The sequence below is a fragment of the Zootoca vivipara genome, chromosome 5 (assembly GCF_965207765.1).
Source record: "Zootoca vivipara chromosome 5, rZooViv2.hap1.1, whole genome shotgun sequence".
Taxonomy (NCBI): domain Eukaryota; kingdom Metazoa; phylum Chordata; class Lepidosauria; order Squamata; family Lacertidae; genus Zootoca; species Zootoca vivipara.
In genome coordinates this window covers 92,303,430-92,321,368 of record NC_142588.1, presented here as the reverse complement: position 1 = coordinate 92,321,368, position 17,939 = coordinate 92,303,430, and positions in this window count along the sequence as shown.

Sequence of the window (17,939 nt, the reverse complement as noted above, 5' to 3'; positions counted from 1 at the left end):
CCATACCCAATGGTGTGAGAGAGGATATCTCCCTTCTCCACGGATACAAGAGCATAACTACATGCCTGGGATTCACTCTCCCCTTGTCATTTTCTTCTTGCTGCTCTCCCCCCAGATTTTGGTTAGGGCTGCAGGGGGTGGGGGAATCTAACTCCTTCCCCTGGGTCTCTTCTGGCCCTGATCCAAATTGTCCCATTTCACGACTGCTATGGGGAGGATCAGTCGCTGCTGCTTGATTTCCACTCCCCACTTTGCTCTCCCGGCAGGACCTCTTCCTGGCCCTCACATAGAGACACGGCCTCTCCCCATCAGAATTAACACACACTTAAAAGGTTCCGTTATAAGCTGGTTTGAGACTTTAGCCGTCACCTAAAATGGGCAGCAGAATCAAAGTGGATTTACAATATTAGAGGAAAACGGGGTGGGGAGGGCAGAGGAAAACAAGCAACCAATGTTGTCATTTCATTTGCTAATCAATTTAATCACCCACTGCTTTGGCATCTTCCCCCACCTCTTCACCGAATGATACCTGATTTCCCCACCCTTTATTCTGCCTAACCTTGTGGCTTTGGAGTCCGCTTTATCTGACAAAACAAGACTGCAGAGTCTCTCTGTGTGTCTTTTAGGGTGTATAACAGGCATAGGCAAACTCGGCCCTCCAGATGTTTTGGGACTACAACTCCCATCACCCCTCGCTAACAGGACCAGTGGTCAGGGATGATGGGAGCTGTAGTCCCAAAACATCTGGAAGGTTGAGTTTGCCTATGCCTGGTGTGTGACAATCAGGCCCACTGGCAGACCAACTCTGCAGTACAACGATGTCTGCCAACGCGAGGCGTCTGCAAACTTGCAGGTGTCCACAGTGCCAAGAGACAGACAGTTGTGCATCTATAGCAGTGACCAGAGGAGGAATGGCTGCTGGGAGGAATCACAGAGAGAATAAACGCCACGGTGCGTCTGCAGCAGCACAACTGGACGCCTTCAACTGCCCCAGCTGCAACAAAACATGTCTCTCCCGCATGTCTATGGCCACAGCAGGCGATGTAACTCTCAAACAGTTTGATTTTGCCTCCAGAGGCACATTCTTCAATTGTCTTATGAGACAGATGGGTGTCAATGTTAGGGGAACCAAAATGTTAGGTTCATTCAGAACCAGAACCCTTGAATTTGGTACAAAGCCACCACCACAATCATTACTATTTGCATTTATTCATTACTTTCTTTAAAAATAAAAATAAAGCAGCTTGCAAATATATAAAAGACGTCATTCAAAACCAAATTCACGGAATAAAGCCCGATTAGAACAAAAAGGTCTTCATCCAAGAATGGGAATAAAAAGGACAGATCCTGCCCCACCCTACTGAAAGATGAAGAGTTATGATGATTAGGTAGGGAAACGGACAACTTCTGTACACTTTCTCTCCAAAAAACCAGGGAACTCCAGATGTACCCCAAATGGTTATATTAGCCAGAAAGCAGAGTTTAGGTATGCATTTTGAAAGGTCTCTCTCTCTCTTTCTCTCTCAACAGTGGGGCTCAAAGGGAAATGTTTGCGCTGCTCTGACATTCAGTACAAAACTGAAGTTTGGACGGCACATAGCCTGAGTCACTTTGAATACTCTTCAGAAAGTTGGAGCAAGAAGTGAACCCCAAAGAAGTGGAGGTGCTTGCAGGACAACGTGGAGAGAAAGAAAAATGAGACATTTTCATATTAAAAGAGAAAAAAACAAGCACATGAAACCATGAACATAAGACGTTGCTTTCCTAGAGTCATAGAATTGTGGACTAGGAAGGACCACAAGGGTCATCTAGTCCAACCCCCTGCTCTGGAGACAGAGCTTCCTCCGCCCACTAGGCCTCAGTGTTGCAATGGTAAATCCTCACCTGCAGGTGTTTTTATTTTTATGACAGACATACCTCTTGTATCCCAGCTCGATCACCGAGATCTTCTGTAGGAGTGCTTCTGAGTTGGTGAGGCTCGTTTAACAACAACACTAAACCAAGTCTCTAGAGTCCTGTGGAATTCTCTGCCACTAGAGATTCTGTGGCAACTTTTAAACACACACTGAAAACTTTTCTATTCTGCCAGACCTATACAGGTAATTAAGAGTACATCACCCACTATGGTCTACTGATGTATTTATTTATTATTGCTTTTAACTTTTTGATTTTACTGTCTAGTATTATGTTTTACTTTTGTTAAGTAAACCACTGTGATGTATTTTTATGACACAGCAGTATATAATTATTTTTATAAACAAATAAAATAAATAAAGATGACTGCTTTGCATTTTTGCCCAATGCAGACATTCTGACTTCAAATTGGTAAAGCATGAGACTCTTATTCTCAGGGTTGCGTGTTCGAGCCCCACATTGGGTGAAAGATTCTTGCATTGCAGGGGGTTGGACTAGATGACCCTTGGGGTACCTTCCAACTGTATAATTCTATGATTCTATGAAATCAATACCAAGGCCAATCCCCCACGCCTCTCAGCCCCGCACCACTTCTACTATACTGATGAATAAGTTTTCTGGAATCAAAGGCTTGCTCTCTGTTTTGTGACATTTGAGTTGGTAAGGGACTCTGGGATTTTTTTTCAATACAAAAGTTGGAGTTGAAGCCTTAACCATGTGTTAGCTCTTTCTCCGTTTAGATTATTTAGTGCGCTTTCTCTCAAATTGTGCATTTGGCACACAGAGAACTGGTAGAAACTGTCCCAGGAGGTTAAACCTTTGACTGCAGCACTTCATTCCTGTACCACTGTCTCTACTCCTGGGCTGCCTATTGTTCCCCCTAGTTACAGGTAGGTAGCTGTGTTGGTCTGACGTAGTCGAAACAAAATAACAAAATAAAAAAATTCCTTCCAGTAGCACCTTAGAGACTAACTAAGTTTGTCATTGGTATGAGCTTTCGTGTGCATGCACACTTCTTCAGATTGTTCCCCCTGACTGTCGACGACTCCCAAAGGTCTCCAGCAGAGGGTCTTCCACAGATTTGCTGCTTTTCATATCTCTCTCGGCTGCGGCTGCCAGGGATTTTAAACCTAGTTGTGCAAAACCAGAAGCTTTCTTATTAGGGATTATAGGTACCGAGATCCCAAAAGTTCAGAATAAACTCTTTATGTATGTTACAAAGGCCCTCTGGATGCTGCTAGCCCAGAGATGGCAGGAAGAGACAGCCCCGACTAGAGAAGAAGGGCAGATCAAGCTGATGGACTCTGCCGAAATGGTAAAATTAATTGGGAAGCTCAGGAACCAAGAAGACAAGAAATTTTAAAAAAAGAATGGGAAATGTTTATAATGTATATACAAAATCATTGCAAACAGGTTAAAACATTAGCAGGCTTTCAAATGCACTTGTAATGTAATAGAAACTACAGATATAACTTAGGAAGATGAAAATTTTGGAGAAGTATTGATATGCAGATGAAAACAGCAAAAAGCGGAAGTAGATTAATAGGTACCGCTCTGGCGGGAAGGTAAACGGCGTTTCCGTGCGCTGCTCTGGTTTCGCCAGAGGCTGCTTAGTCCTGCTGGCCACATGACCCAGAAAAACTGTCTGCGGACAAACTTTGGCTCCCTCGGCCTGTAAAGCGAGATGAGCGCCGCAACCCCAGAGTCGTTCACAACTGGACTTAACTGTCAGGGGTCCCTTTACCTTTACCTTTATGGATGGGATGGGGGGAAGTCAGGAGATTCAGAGTAATCTCGATATGTGAATGTGTAAGATATTTGGATTTAACCTTAACCGTATTTCTTCTTGTTTCTTTTTCTTTTTTCTTTCTAAAAATCAAATTTTAAAATTATAAAGAAAAGATAAGAAAGTTTTCTGGAAGGCCCCTTTCCAAGGTTGCAACCGCCTCGGCCGTCATCAACAATCAGGCAAAGGGCACTTGCAGATGACCTGCTCACTGAACATTCATTCAGATTTGTCTGCAGGAAGCTTAGAACATGCCAGCGATTGAATGAGCATTCACTCTGATTCGCTAGCTGGGAGGTTGGGTGATGCTGTGTCAAAGCAAGTGTTGCTTCACACTTCCCAGTGTGTTTCACCCTCACTTTCCTTATTGCTAAAAAAAAAATCCCAATCTTATTTGGAAGCAGGTTTGTTGCGCAAGACGCAATGTACTCTTAATTGCACAACCTGAATTTCCTGGTATGTGACTGAATCTCACCCAAAGACAGTGACAGTCTGGCGGTGCCAAAAGTGCCTCCGGAAAGCTGATCCTACCAGCAGACCGAGACAGGGGGCTTAAGTAATAGCGAGAGTGGGGCAATAGAAGCATTTGATCCAGAATGCCATGCCATGTATCTTTAAAATGATGTCGCATCATGTCACATTCTTTGTTCAGTTTTCCAACCAATCTGCATCTCAGGGATGTCTTACCCATAGAGGCTAGTGGTGCAGGGCGCCAGAGCACCAAGTTCTGGAGGGCGCCAGGGCAGAGGCTGGACGTAGCGGCTCCCGGCATCAGCTCACTGCCCTCACCCGCCTCCGCCATGCCGCGCTGAAGCGGCGCTGCACCCGGAGCCTCCGTCTGCCGTGGCCTCCACGCCATGAAGTGGCCAACTGAGCCGGGAGCCGCCGCATCCGGCCTCCGCCTCTTCCCCGCCGGAAGAGCTGTCCTCCAGCCACTGCCTGCCTCCTCCAGCCCCGCAAAGCTGGCTGCATCGCCAGCAGCGCTGTCCTCCCTAAAAAGGGTCGGCAACTCTGGGAAAGGGGGGAGGGCCCGGAGGGATCTTATGCTTAAGACGGCCCTGCTGCATCCTATAGATTTTTTAAATTATCTACCCCACATTGAACCTGTTTTACTAACTGAAAAATGTTGTGATGTTGTGATGTTGTGAAATGGTTTGCTGAAACCTAGTTATGTTATGCTAGCAACCCAACAAAACCTAGTTATGCTATGCTAGCAACCCCACAAAAACCGAGATAAGACAAGTTTGGTAGGATTCACAATCAACTAACCCATGCTAGTTTCTATTAATCATTGTGTCGTTATAAAACTGCTTCCTCCAAAGCCACTCCTTTACAATCCGTTCTTGTATCTTCCCTGGAATTGAAGTCAAATTGAGCTTTATGAAGACTTGAGGGAACATTAACTTTTTCTCAGTCTTGGGGCTAGAGATGGAGAAATAGTCTGACGACTAAGTATAAGGCAGCTTTTGATGCTTCTATGATTGTTTTACTCCAGGAACTGTCCAGCAGAGACTATCTGTCTCAGATCTCCATTGGGGGCTGGAAGGAGAAACGTCAGACAGAACAAATTCATTTCCTGACCTCATATTTACTGTAAATGTAAAACCATGCAGACCTTTTTCGCTGGCATTTATAAGAATGTATTAAAAGGGGATAAATCCAGCCAGCTGACTGAAATGTCGATTTCTTTGCCTTGGAGAAAGAAAGAAAGATGTAGAATTGAGACATGCAAAGCAGGTTAAAGTTGAGGTTTCACAGAATATTTTCCATTGGTGTCCGATAAATGACATCACCAAGCCTATTTTGTAACCATTTTTGACATCACTTGCAGATTCTGGTAAGCAGAACAGATTGCTAACCTTTCGGCGAGCCAAAACACCCAAGCAAGTCAACAGACAGCTCTTAAAATCAAAACGACAGCCTGGGGTTTTTTTAATAGCCATTTTATTAATTCTGATTACGACTCAGGCAGACATATTAAGTCACCCAGATGAGCTCCTCCCTGCCGCCAAATTTGCATGTGCAAGGAAAGGGTTGTGTCCAAGGATAGTCTTCCTCGGAGTAGACCCCCTGTCTGGAGATGGGCTGTGAAGCCAGTGCAGCTAGCTACCATCAAGCGGAGGGAGAAGGATGTTGCTAAGACAGTGCTTAGAGGATTTGGTGCTCAGGCCCACCATACAAATTTGCACAACCCCCACCTAATAACTTCATTGCAGGCTGTGGAAGAGCTGAACAGAACTGGCTGTGTTATAAGGATCATGGCAGAGCAGAACATAAAGTAGCAAGAGGCCCTAGAAGCGGAACTACAACCTGCATTATCTGTATTTTAATAGATCTGTTTTTTTAAAAAAATATTTTGATTATATTTAAGCTTGCTTTTTAACAAATATCCTTTATGTATATATTTTTTGCTTTCCTTATTTTATCCAGGCAAATTTGTGTAAGCCGCCTTGAGTCCTGGTCTGGGGAAAAAGGCAGGGTAGAAACAGAAACAGAAATAAAAGCAACAGCAACAAAACCTATATTGTACCATCTCTATCTCTCTATATCATGCGCTACATAAACTGAGATATAACGAAATAACCTGTGGTACGGAAGCTGTACTTCTCGGGACAGAGCAGGGCTGTGTAGAATTATTAAAACAACAGAGAGCATTATTGGCTGCTCACTCTCCACCTTAGAACAAATCTATATCACCAGGTGCCATAGAAAAGCACTAGACATATCAAGAGATCCAACGCACCCTGGTCACCATTTCTTTCAGCTCCTGCCATAGAACTATAGAAACCATAGAAATATAGAACTATGCAGGCAAGAACGAGCCGTCTCAGGAACAGTTTCTTCTCTAGAGCGATTTTGGCCTTAAATGGAAAGCCTGGACTTTGAAGTCATCTTATTTTACTTGTTATTTGTATTATATTTACTGTTTTTAATTAGGTTTTGTAATTTTGGATTTATGCCAGCAAGTTTGGAAAACTCAGCAATGGCCAGAGGATTGGAGAAGATCAGTCTACATCCCAATTCCAAAGAAGGGCAGTGCCAAAGAATGCTCCAACTACCGCACAATTGCGCTCATTTCACACGCTAGCAAGGTTATGCTTAAAATTCTACAAGGCAGGCTTAGGCAGTATGTGGACCGAGAACTCCCAGAAGTGCAAGCTGGATTTCGAAAGGGCAGAGGAACCAGAGACCAAATAGCAAACATGCGCTGGATTATGGAGAAAGCTAGAGAGTTCCAGAAAAACATCTACCTCTGCTTCATTGACTATGCAAAAGCCTTTGACTGTGTCGACCACAGCAAACTATGGCAAGTTCTTAAAGAAATGGGAGTGCCTGATCACCTCATCTGTCTCCTGAGAAATCTCTATGTGGGACAAGAAGCTACAGTTAGGACTGGATATGGAACAACTGATTGGTTCAAAATTGGGAAAGGAGTACGACAAGGTTGTATATTGTCTCCCTGCTTATTTAACTTATATGCAGAATTCATCATGCGAAAGGCTGGACTAGATGAATCCCAAGCCGGAATTAAGATTGCCGGAAGAAATATCAACAACCTCAGATATGCAGATGACACAACCTTGATGGCAGAAAGCGAGGAGGAATTAAAGAACCTTTTAATGAGGGTGAAAGAGGAGAGCGCAAAATATGGTCTGAAGCTCAACATCAAAAAAACCAAGATCATGGCCACTGGTCCCATCACCTCCTGGCAAATAGAAGGGGAAGAAATGGAGGCAGTGAGAGATTTTACTTTCTTGGGCTCCTTGATCACTGCAGATGGTGACAGCAGTCACGAAATTAAAAGACGCCTGCTTCTTGGGAGAAAAGCAATGACAAACCTAGACAGCATCTTAAAAAGCAGAGACATCACCTTGCCGACAAAGGTCCGTATAGTTAAAGCTATGGTTTTCCCAGTAGTGATGTATGGAAGTGAGAGCTGGACCATAAGGAAGGCTGATCGCCGAAGAATTGATGCTTTTGAATTATGGTGCTGGAGGAGACTCTTGAGAGTCCCATGGACTGCAAGAAGATCAAACCTATCCATTCTGAAGGAAATCAGCCCTGAGTGCTCCCTGGAAGGACAGATCGTGAAGCTGAGGCTCCAATACTTTGGCCACCTCATGAGAAGAGAAGAATCCTTGGAAAAGACCCTGATGTTGGGAAAGATTGAGGGCACTAGGAGAAGGGGACGACAGAGGACAAGATGGTTGGACAGTGTTCTCGAAGCTACGAACATGAGTTTGACCAAACTGCGGGAGGCAGTGCAAGACAGGAGTGCCTGGCGTGCTATGGTCCATGGGGTCACGAAGAGTCGGACACGACTAAACGACTAAACAACAACAACAATTTTGGATTATGCGGAATGCTTTATCTGAGTGGATGTAGCAACCGAGTAATTTCGTTGTTCCCGCAAGGGGACAATGACAATAAAGATAGCTTATCTTATCTTAATAAAACCAAGTGATATTAATCAGAAGATGGGACACTGGTTGAAAAATCTGTTTGACTGCTCAGTCTTTTCAATCCAGCTGTTTTTCCATTGATAAAGTCTCAGCCGTAAGCACATCTGACTACTAAATATCTAGCGCAATAATGCCAAAAACATATAAATAATATGCAATTGTTGCGCTTGCCCAGGTTGGATAACTATAAATGCTTTGCCCAAACAATATGCATGTGCTCCTCGGGGAAAAAGAGAATCAGCTCAGGTTTCCAAGAGACACCATTTGCAATCTTTCCCATGTGAAAGATTACAAACAGATGTTGCAAATAGGAGGATAAATCAAAGTTAACATTGGACACATTAGCATTTCCAGAGTTTAAAGTGAAAATCCAGCAAGCCTCACAGCTGCATGATACTAGATGTGGATCTTTCCCTTTGAAACAAGGCGTGTGAATCTGTTCTCTGTGTTCCATCTTCTGATTACAGTAATATTATTTGGTTTGGTTTCATTGCATCATAACTGATGCTGCTTAATCTATATCTATCTATATTACAGCACAGTAATGCTTTTATATTCCAGGTCTTGGTCTTGCTGTGGTTGATACTAGAGCATAATAATAATAATAATAATAATAATAATAATAATAATAATATTTGTATGCCACTCATCTGACTGGGTTGCCCTGGTCACTCTGGGCAGCTCCCAACAGAATATTAAAAACACGATAAAACATCAAACATTAAAAACTTTCCTGAACAGGGCTGCCTTCAGATGTCTTCTAAAAGCCAGATAGTTGTTTATTTCCTTGACATCTGATGGGAGGGCGTTCCACAGGGTGGGCGCCACTACAGAGAAGGCCCTGCCTGGTTTCCTGCTATATTGTTTTTAACACTCGATTGGGAGCCTGCTAGAGTGGCTGGAAAAACTCAGCCAGATGGGCGGGGTATCAATCAATCAATCACTCAATCAATCAATATTCCTGTAACCTCACTTCTTGCAGAGTCTCATGCTCTTCCAAATGAGCAGTTTTGGAGTACAACTCCCATAAGTCTCAGCCAGCACACTAACCGGAGGGCACCACGTTGGCGAAGGCTGCCCTAAACAATAAGGGTCCCGAGTATCTCAACCTCTCTCATATCACTCTACACCAGCAGCACAGTGTTAAGATCTGCCAATGAAGTCTTGTTCTGGGTACTATTAGTTTCAACTTCTAGGTTGTCCTCAAGAAGGAGCAGGGACTTTTTCTTCGTGGCCCCCTTCTTTTGAATGCCACCCCCCTGGAGTTTCTGCAGCCGCCATCTCTCTTCTTTTTTTTAGACAGGGAAAAAACACTTTACCTCCAGCAATTTGGTTCAACTACTTATTTTATTTGTTCTGATGCCCTTTTTTGCTTTGGTCCCCCTGCCCTGCTCCTGCTATTGTGCCAAACTTTTTGCCTTTTGCTTTTCAAATTTGCTTTTTTTTTAGATTGGAGCTGTTTGCACTGCAAATTGTTTCTGAGTTTTTGTTGCTGTTATTCTCCCCCCCTCCTTAAGCCGAGGTGTACACTCACTGCTGGTGTCTGCTTTTATGGTTTATCACCTGAGATGCAAAGTCCACTCTCAAGCAGACGTTGTCACTTATATTTATAAATAGAAGCTTTGCTTTTACTATGATTCTGTGATTGATAATAATGTCTATATTGTTATCTAGCTATATGCCATGTGGCGCTTTAAAGGGCTGCCTGTGCAATGATGTGAGGAGGCAAGAACAGAATCAGGTCAAAGGGGATCCACCTGGACCAGTATCCTGCTCTCAGAGCAGCCAATCAGATGCCCCAAAACGAAGCCCACGAGTGGGACCCGAGAAGAAAAGCAATGCTGAGATTTGATGTACCGATGGTATTTAACTCCTAGCAAATTAGCAAAACCAAGATCATGGCCACTGGTCCCATCACCTCCTGGCAAATAGAAGGGGAAGAAATGGAGGCAGTGAGAGATTTTACTTTCTTGGGCTCCTTGATCACTGCAGATGGTGACAGCAGTCACGAAATTAAAAGACGCCTGCTTCTTGGGAGAAAAGCAATGACAAACCTAGACAGCATCTTAAAAAGCAGAGACATCACCTTGCCTACAAAGGTCCGTATAGTTAAAGCTATGGTTTTCCCAGTAGTGATGTATGGAAGTGAGAGCTGGACCATCAAGAAGGCTGATCGCCGAAGAATTGATGCTTTTGAATTATGGTGCTGGAGGAGACTCTTGAGAGTCCCATGGACTGCAAAAAGATCAAACCTATCCATTCTGAAGGAAATCAGCCCCGAGTGCTCACTGGAAGGACAGATCCTGAAGCTGAGGCTCCAAGACTTTGGCCACCTCATGAGAAGAGAAGACTCCCTGGAAAAGACCCTGATGTTGGGAAAGATTGAGGGCACTAGGAGAAGGGGACAACAGAGGACGAGATGGTTGGACAGTGTTCTCGAAGCTACGAGCATGAGTCTGACCAAACTGCGGGAGGCAGTGGAAGACAGGAGTGCCTAGCGTGCTATGGTCCATGGAGTCACGAAGAGTCGGACACAACTAAACGACTAAACAACAACAACAAATTAGCAAAAATCTATAAAACATGCTCAAATGTATGCTGGAAATATAAGGAAAAAGAAAACACCTTTTATCATATGTGGTGGAACTGTTAGGTAGTAAAAGGATTTGGGGAAATGATATCTAACGAGTTGAAAAAAAATGTTTAAAATAACCTTTGCTTAAAAAAATACCTGAAGCTGTCCTTTTAGGAATTCTAGGTGCTGAAATCCCAAGGGAGCATGAAAGAAAGACTATTTATGTATGTGTCCACGGCTGCATACATGTTACTGGTCCAGAGATGGAAAGAAGATAAAGTCCTTCTACCAGAGAAGAACGACAGATGAAGTTGATGGACTAGGCTGAAATGGCTAAAATGACCAGAAGAGTCACAAATAAAGAAGACCAAAATTTTAATAAGGAATGGGGGAAATTTATAACTTATCTTAAAGACCATTGTAAGCAGTTAAAATCGTTAGTAGGATTGGAATATCATTTGTAGTTTAAGGGTGAATTCTAGATACTGTACAATGGAGATGTAAAAGATTTGGATCATCAAAAAAGATGCTGGAGAAAATGATTAATAATAGGACCCACAAAGAGGAGGATGGAAGTCCAGGAGATTCCTTGGAATCTTCTTTTTATGATTTATGTTTGATATATCCCTGTAAAATTGTAATTCGAAAAATCAAATAAATATTTATTTATTTATTTTTTAAAAAAGAACGAGAGCAACGCTCCCCACCTGCGATTCCCAGCAACTGGGATTCAAAAGCATTGCTGCCTCTGACTGTGAAGCTAGGTAAAGGTAAAGGGACCCCTGACCATTAGGTCCAGTCGTGACCGACTCTGGGGTTGTGGTGCTCATCTCGCTTTACTGGCCGAGGGAACCGGTGTACAGCTTCCAGGTCATGTGGCCAGCATGACAAAACCGCTTCTGGCGAACCAGAGCAGCACACGGAAATGCTGTTTACCTTTATCTACTTGCACTTTGACGTGCTTTCGAACTGCTAGGTTGGCAGTTCTGTGAAGTTGGAAGTTACTGTGAAGCTAGTAGCCACCAATAGCCCTCCCCTCCATAGATTTAATAATAATAATAATAATAATAATAATAATAATAATAATAATAATTTATTTATACCCCACCCATCTGGCTGGGTTTCCCCAGCCACTCTGGGCGGCTTCCAACAGAAAAATGAAATAAAAAAATCTATTAAACATTAAAAAAAAACCTAAACAGGGCTGCCTTCAGATGTCTTCTAAAAATCTGGTAGCCGTTTTTCTCTTTGACATCTGATGGGAGGGCATTCTACAGGGCGGGTGCCACTACCGAGAAGGCCCTCTGCCTGGTTCCCTGTAACTTGGCTTCTCGCAACGAGGGAACCGCCAGAAGGCCCTCGGCGCTGGACCTCAGTGTCCGGGCAGAACGATGGGGGTGGAGACACTCTTTCAGGTATACTGGACCGAGGCCATTTAGGGCTTTAAAGGTCAGCACCAACACTTTGAATTGTGCTTGGAAACGTACTGGGAGCCAATGCAGGTCCTTCAAGACCGGTGTTATGTGGTCTCGGCGGCCGCTCTCAGTCACCAGTCTAGCTGCCGCATTCTGGATTAGTTGTAGTTTCCGGGTCACCTTCAAAGGTAGCCCCACGTAGAGCGCATTGCAGTAGTCCAAGCGGGAGATAACTAGAGCATGCGCCACTCTGGGGAGACAGTCCGCAGGCAGGTAGGGTCTCAGCCTGCGTACCAGATGGAGCTGATAGATTTGTCTAATCCTCAAAGTTTGGTGGTCATCACTGCCTCTTGTGGCAGTGAGTTCCATATGTGCTGCACGAAGAAGTCATGCCTTTTGCCTGTCCCAAATCCTCCATAGTTCACTTCCCCAATTTGCTTACAGTGTTTATTTTGACACTCTCTCTCTCTCTCTCTCTCTCTCTCTGTGTGTGTGTGTGTGTGTGTGTGTGTGTGAGAGAGAGAGAGAGAGAGAGAGAGAATGCAGCAGGAGCTCCCAAACTTTTTTTTTTGTCCTGCGGGCACATTTGAAGATCTAAGAAACCACCATGGCCCTCACAAAATACCCACGTCATGGAAGGAAAACGTCAGGCAAAAAATCCAGGAGAAACACTTTCCCCTCCCCACAACAAACAACACACAGATATGACCGATCAAACAACAGGAAGCCCTCCCCAAACCAAACAACCAAAGAAAACAACTTCTTTTTGGAAGGGGCAAGCGTCCCTGACGGGTTTGTGTGTGTCTGAGACCCTCCAAGAATAGGGAGATGGCTGAGTAAAAAAAGGTAAAGGACCCCTGACAGTTAAGTCCAGTCACGGACGATTTTGGGGTTCCAGCGCTCATCTTGCTTTAGTGGCCAAGGGAGCCGACGTTTGTCCACAGACAGTTTTTCCGGGTCATGTGGCCAGCATGACTAACCGCTTATGGCCAAACCAGAGCAGCACACAGAAACGCTGTTTACCTTCCCGCCTATTCATCTACTTCCACTTTGACGTGCTTTCGAACTGCTAGGTTCCCCAAGAATAGGGAGATGGCTGAGTACTCTTAGCCATTTTGGGCATCTCCATTTGGAGGGGGAAGTGGGGTATCATCCCATCCTGACGGAGCCTCAGGTTGCAAACATGATCCGTGCGGGAGGCACATTCGCAACCCACAGTGCCATGTCTGCGCATGTGTGTGACGCGATTTGGCGCTTCTGCGCATGCGCAAAGCGTGATGTAGCGCTTCTGCGCATGTGCGAGTGCCAAAAGCCGGAAGTACCATTCTGGTACTTCCGGGTTCGGTGTGTCCGTAACTCGAAAACACCCAACCCACAGCGATCGCAACCTGAGATATGACTGTATAAAGCAACAGTGTCTTGTTGGCAATCTCTGACTGGAAGAGTGCTCCAGCGGGTCTTGTGGACGGGAGGCACTGAGCGGTCCCCCATAAAGAGGTGCGTCCTGAGATATCTTCCTGTGCAACTTTGAGATGAAAGTCCTTGTGGGACGTGCCAGCATGTGTGGCTGGTGTCGAGCGTCCTGCTGCCAATTTAATTAAAGAGCAAGAGTGGTGTGATGGTTTGAGTGTTGTCGGACCAGGACTTGCGAGAGACCCAGGCTCAAATCCCCACTCAGCCATGAAGCTCCCTGGGCGACTTTGGGTTCTCAGCCTAACCCACCTCACAGGGTTGTTGTGGGGATGAAGCGAAGAGGTGCACAACCACGTTCGCCACCCTGAGATCTGGAGAAAAGGGGGAGATATAAATGCAGTCAGTCAACCCAGCAGCATCCTCTAAAAGAGAGCAGACCAGTTGAGCTATGTTCTGACTCTGCAGCCGGAGGCCAGTTGCCGGAAGCTGCAGAAGGCAAGGTCGTTTTTTTGCTCAGCCTAAAGGATTCCCACAGGCATCTCCCACTGTGAAGACACGATGCTGGTCAAGATGGGCCAGCATGACTCTTATGTTTTTATGTTCTCCTGGGCTCCTTCCGTCAACCAACCAGCCTCAAGCACGTGCCTGAGGCCATTGGTTTTTCTGGGTGCCCATCCCAGATCCGTTTGAGTAGATAAGAAGGGATGCATACAGGCCACGAAGGAGCCAAAACAAATGCCCGCACTCTTTCGTCATCTCTAATTACCCTGTGGTCAACCTGGCTGCTGGGAATTCCCTGCGATAATCCATTTCACAAAAGGCAGAGAGGCAGGCAAGTTGCCCAAGATGCAAATGCAGAAACAGAGAAAGCTGGTTTATAACCAAGGCAAAGCACTGGCCCACCTGGCCCGGTAATGTTGCATACCCTTCAACATTTCTCCGGTGAAAATAGGGATGTCCTATTATTTAATAATAATAATAATAATAATAATAATAATAATAATAATAATAATATCCCACCCATCTGACCTGGTTACCCCAGCCACTCTGGGAGGCTTTCAATATATATAAAAACATAATAAAACATGAAACATTAAAAAACTTCCCTATACAGGGCTGCCTTCAGATGTCTTCTCGAGGTTGCATAGTTACTTATCTCCTTGGCTCGGTGGGGGGGTCACATAACTCCATACCCTCCAACCTTTCTCTGATGAAAACATCCTAAGGAAAAGTGGGACATTCCGGGATCAAATCAAATACTGGGACAGCTTCTGTAAATGATTGTCTCTGGGAAACAGGGACATTTGGAGGGTCTGTTGATGCACGCCACCCATACCTGCCAAGTTCCGGACGTAAAGATCCGGGATCGGCAGCGCGCGCATGACCGGAAGTTGCGTGACGCAACTTCCGGTGGCGCTTCGCCCTTCTATGGGCACCAGAAAATGGCGGTGCCAGCGCCGGAAGACGTTTCCGCGCATGACCGGAAACACGTAAAAGCGACTTCCGGCGCCGGCGCCGCCATTTTCTGATGCCCATAGAAGGGCAAAACGCAACCGGAAGTCGCGTCACGCAACTTCCGGTCATGCACGGAAGCGACTTCTGGCGTCGGCGCAGCCATTTTCTGGTGCCCATAGAAGGGCGAAGCGGCACCAGAAAAATGGCCGCCGGGCCAAAGCTGATTTAAGGGACAATACCGGGATTTTAACTTAAACGGGAGACCGCCGGGAAACGGTAAGAAAAAAGGGGTTTTCCCGGCAGATACGGGATACTTGGCAGCTATGATGCCACCCCAATGTTTGAGCGGCGGGAGACTCCTGTGGTTCCTGAACTTTCCCAGCCAGGGTTTGGTTTCCTTGGAATGAAGGTCAATAGTGACTGTGGTGTCTTGTATATGGTTTTATTTACACATACATACATACATACATACATACATACATACATACATATACATACATACATACATACATACATACATATCATGAGCGTAAGATGGAGGGTTCATAGAATTTATATGCCATTAACCTTCAGAGGTTAATGAAGACGCAGGTGGTGCTGTGGGTTAAACCACAGAGCCTAGGGCTTGCTGATCAGAAGGTCAGCGGTTCAAATCCCTGCAATGGGGTGAGATCCCGTTGCTCAGTCTCAGCTCCTGCCAACCTAGCAGTTCGAAAGCACGTCATGTGCAAGTAGATAAATAGGTACCGTTCCGGTGGGAAGGTAAACAGCGTTTCCATGCACTGCTCTGGTTTGCCAGAAGTGGCTTAGTCATGCTGGCCACATGATCCAGAAGCTGTACACTGACTCCCTCGGCCAATAAAGCGAGATGAGCGCTGCAACCCCAGAGTTGTCTGCGACTGGACCTAATGGTCAGGGGTCCCTTTACTTTTACCTTTAACCTTCAGAGGATGAATGGGTTGAGCAAGTCTAACTCTTGCCTGGGGCCCAGCACCCTCCATTCGTTCGCCTCAAACCATTTCCATCATCCTGCACAGCCCAGGTGTTCCTCTGTGCCACTATCACACAGGATAGTGATACAGGGATGCACTGAGCAGACCTTAGTAGCTGCAAGATGGCCAGCGGCCCAGGAAGACTGGGAAATCTTAATCATTGTGAATGATGACAGAGTGGCTGGAAGGAAGTGGGTGTGTGTTGTACCTTTAAGAGTCAGTTGAAAAAGGGGTTTTTCCCCTTCATAAGGCATTTTGTGAAGATAGAGGACTGGGTCCGTCTAGGTTGGTGGCCATCACTGGCGCCTGCGGCAATGAGTTCCATTGTTAACTAGGCATAGCACGAAGAACGACTTTCAAATCCTATCTGTCCTAAATCTTCCAGCATTTGGCCTAACTGGATGTCCACAAGTTCTAGAGTTAGGAGACAGGGAGGGAAACTTTTCTCCATACACTTTACCCAAGCCATGCCTAATTTTGTAAACTTCTTCAAGGTCGCCTCTTCCTTGCCTTCTCTCTAACCTAGACAGTCCCAAACGCTGCAACCACTCTTCATAGGTGAGTCACTCCCTCCCTGTGAACATTTGGCTGGTGGCCCTTTCCCGAACCTTTTCCAACTCTACAATATCCTCTTTGAGGTAAGGTGACTAGAACCATAGATTTGTCATTCAGATTGGTGGTGCAATCCACCAGCCACAAAAAAAGAATGAACTGGTAGCAGGTAGACCGTAGACCAGAGGAATGGAGGTCAGGCCTCCCCTGTACCTTTAGTTAAAAGCTTTGTTGCAGAGGGCATTTCAGCCAGTGCAGCTTGTTGTGCAAGAGTGGTGGTGGAGGAAGCTTAGCATTCCCCACAAAGGTTCTCTCTTTTTTACACCTCTAGAAGGTGCAGAAGCCCTCTTCTCATTGCAGAGCCTGGCCAGTAGTTGAGGGGACCAAAATTGGTGGGGTTGTTGGGAAGGTGCAGGAGCCGAGACCGAAAGAGATTTATGAGCTCTGGATGCAGCTACTGTGTGAGAATTTCGCTCCAGATCAGTGAGGGTCCTCAGAGCTTCAGACATGGCTGGGAAGTGGAGCTGCCGGGCTTCCCATCCTTCGAGGGGACGGTGTGGTGGGACAGGCCCCAACCCCCGCCTCTCGGCAGCCTGGTCCTCGGACGTGCCGTGCCACCGACCTCCCTTTTTGCAGCCAGACAGCACAACAATGGGAGGGAGAAGAATGGGCTGTGCTTTTCTGAGAAAGCTAGTGCATGAACTAATACTGATAAGTAGGGGTGGCGGTTCTCGCCTCCTGGAAAGCACTCGGTGTGGCCTGGGGGGGTCACCCCTCACAGCTGTGAGTCAGAAGCAATGGTGGCGTGTCTCACGTAGGAGAGAACCCACCAAGCATTAAAAAAACCCACCACCTGTGGTTCACTAGCTGGTACTGGACTCCAGCTCCTGACATCCCTGACCAGTGGTCATGCTGGCTGCTGGAGCTGCTGGGAGTTGGAGTCTGGCAACATAAAATAATAGAATTGTAGAGTTGGGAGGGACCACGAAAAGTCATCTAGTCCAACCCCCTGCAATCCAGCAATCTTTTGCCCAGTGTGGGGCTCGAACCCACAACCCTGAGATTAAGAGTCTCATGCTCTACCGATGGAGATATCCCATTACCATTCTGGGGTGTATGTGTGTGTGTCACCCCCTGAAGTATGATCAAGAAGCAAAATGGTCAAGGGGAATGGGGGTGATTCCCCCTATGAGAAAAGGTGAGTAACTTTGTGCTAGGCATGGAGGAAGCAGGCAAAGTTTTTCTCCTTCTCTCATAATGCTAGAAGCGGTGGACATCCAATGAAGCTGACCATTGGAAGGCTCAGGACAGATAAAAAAAAGTCTCCTTCTTCACGCAACACATGGACGGACTATGGAACTCACTGCCACAGGA